A 2420-nucleotide genomic window follows, 5' to 3' on the forward strand; every position below is an offset into this window, starting at 1 on the left:
GAGGCAGGCCCCAGTGGATCCCTCCCTGCTTCAGCAGGGCGCGGGGCAGCCCCACTCCTGCACTGAGGGAGGGCAGGCCAGCATCCCACAGAGCGTCCCGCCACACCTCTCACCAGCTGTGAATCTGGGAAGCCTGGTCCCCACTCGGGGCAGTCTCTGAGCTGAGCTCCCCTGCCATCCATAACCAAACCACACATGCCTCGGTGTGAAGGGGACACAAGCCATTCAGTGACCGAGCGCAGGGCGCTTGCCAGCACTGTGGGGTGGAGAGGGGCTCCATCCTCCCAAACCACAAAGGCTTCCTGCAGGACTGCGGTGTGCCGACATGTTTAACAACGACACGCAACTCACCCGAGGTCAAAGTGTTTGCAGCTACCAAGAAACTAAGGAGAATAAAAACTTTCTCACAGCTGAGCTGTGTCTCGTCCAGTGATCTGGGGTGTCATTAGAGAAACACCAGGAATAGAGAGAAAGTACAATATTTTCATGGGATTTTCTACATAATGTGCTGTATTATACCTTTTTTTTAAAAAAAAAACCCAAACTTCCTTGAAATATATAGCCCCCAATAGGCTAATATAGGTTACTTCCTAGGAAGCACCATGTTCACAGATGGCAGAAAAGCATCCATTTTGGGGAAACAAAACCACTGCCACAGAGGTTTTGACTTTTGTTCCCTGCTCCTGCTATGCAGAAAGATCTCCATCAAAACAGGCCAGAGTTTGGGCAGTCAGCAGCAGGATGAGGTAATGCCAATCTCTCTCTTCCTTTGCAGAGAGCCATTCTCGATGCATAGTGATCAGCTAGCCCACATGCATCTCTCTCTCTGCAGGAAAGGATCGCTTCAACTTTCCTCGCGCAGTCACTGGGGAAAACACAGAAACGTGGGAGAAGAAAATATAAAGACCTCACAAATGCCAAAACTTTTGCCTGCTGAGTGCCAATTGAGGGAACATTCCTGCAGATTAAAAAAAGTGCTGTAGGAGTGGGATAAGCTTCACTTACATACAACTAACAGAAAAGTAAACCAGTGAGTGGTAATGTGCGCAAGAAAACATGTATCTACCGAGATGGTATCCAACATTTGCAACCAGGTCAGTTTTAAACTACTCTGGACTGCTGATTTATGCCAGAGGAGGACAAACTAAGATGCTGCAGCAACACATTATTCAATTTAAAATATTTGGAGAGGGCATGTAAATAAAAAACTTCAGATTTTGTTAAATGTAGTAAGGAAAAGAAAAAAGTATGTTTTCATGTTCTGAATTCAACTGCAAGCCTAAGACAAAGACCAGGAGTAGGATAAATGCAGCCAACTCTATTCTCAGAAAAAAACAAATCAAGGATTTAGGGGGAGGAGTCTCCGATACAAAGGCCTAAGTTTGTTAAAGCAATAAAGAATTTGGGGTACTTACACTTTTTGGCATTAAAATATAGTTCCTATGCTTTCATTCACAGGGCACAGCTTTCAGAAGACAAGTATATTTCGTCATGTTCCGCAAAACACGGAAACACTGCCTGTCACTAGGCTCCCGAGCACACTTGGTACTCTGACTGGCAACTATTTTCCACGTCAGCCTACCAAGGAATGAGCACAAACCACCAACTCTGCCCTGATGCTGCACTTTCCCATTTGATTATGCAGTAATAGAGAGCAACAGTAACAAAGTCAGAACACACAGTTTAAGGATATTTTATGAAAGTGTAACAAAAAGCGTGACTTTCAAAGTAAATTCTCAAAAAATTGCCTGGTTTAAAGATTTAGGTTTAATTCACATAATAACTCTTTCATTATTTCAGAATGAAAGTTACCTGCAAAGTATCAGAGCATAAATGAGCACAGAGCTCACCAGGGACTTTCCAAAGCTCTGCCTTAATTCTGTGTATTTGTTGATGAAGTACTGGCTTTCCCAAGCTCACTGTTGACAATTTCCCCCCCCCCCCTTTTAAAAAAAAAAAAAAAGTCTTTTAAGTTTTCTTTTGTCTATAATTAAGAATTTCTACACTATGAGGTACCCCTTTTAATCTTGTTTGGGATTTACAAGCAGGCTGCCCGTGAGAACTGAACCTTTAACATAGTTTCTAGATTGTGGTGGTCTGTGTTTAAGGTCACAGGTGTGAAAGCCATCCTTCCACAGCAGCACACAGAATTCATCAGCCAGCACCTTCCACCAACTATGGAGTCAACCTTTCAATCTCCCACAAAAGGACTTTACCCTAACACTTTTCTCCTTTGCCCTTCCTGTTTGAATCTTCCTGTCTATCTTTCTGTGTTATCCAGCCCATGGAAAATATCATTACACCTAGTTTTGCCTTAGTTAAAACCATAAAGACATCTTCTGGAGCCCCTTCCCCTGCACCCTTCCAGTATCTCGAGAACACATCATTCTTGCTACCCACTAGTACTCTTCCCTCTGTCC

Source organism: Antrostomus carolinensis, unplaced genomic scaffold, assembly GCF_000700745.2.
Source record: "Antrostomus carolinensis isolate BGI_N321 unplaced genomic scaffold, ASM70074v2 scaffold2652, whole genome shotgun sequence".
Taxonomy (NCBI): Eukaryota; Metazoa; Chordata; class Aves; order Caprimulgiformes; family Caprimulgidae; genus Antrostomus; species Antrostomus carolinensis.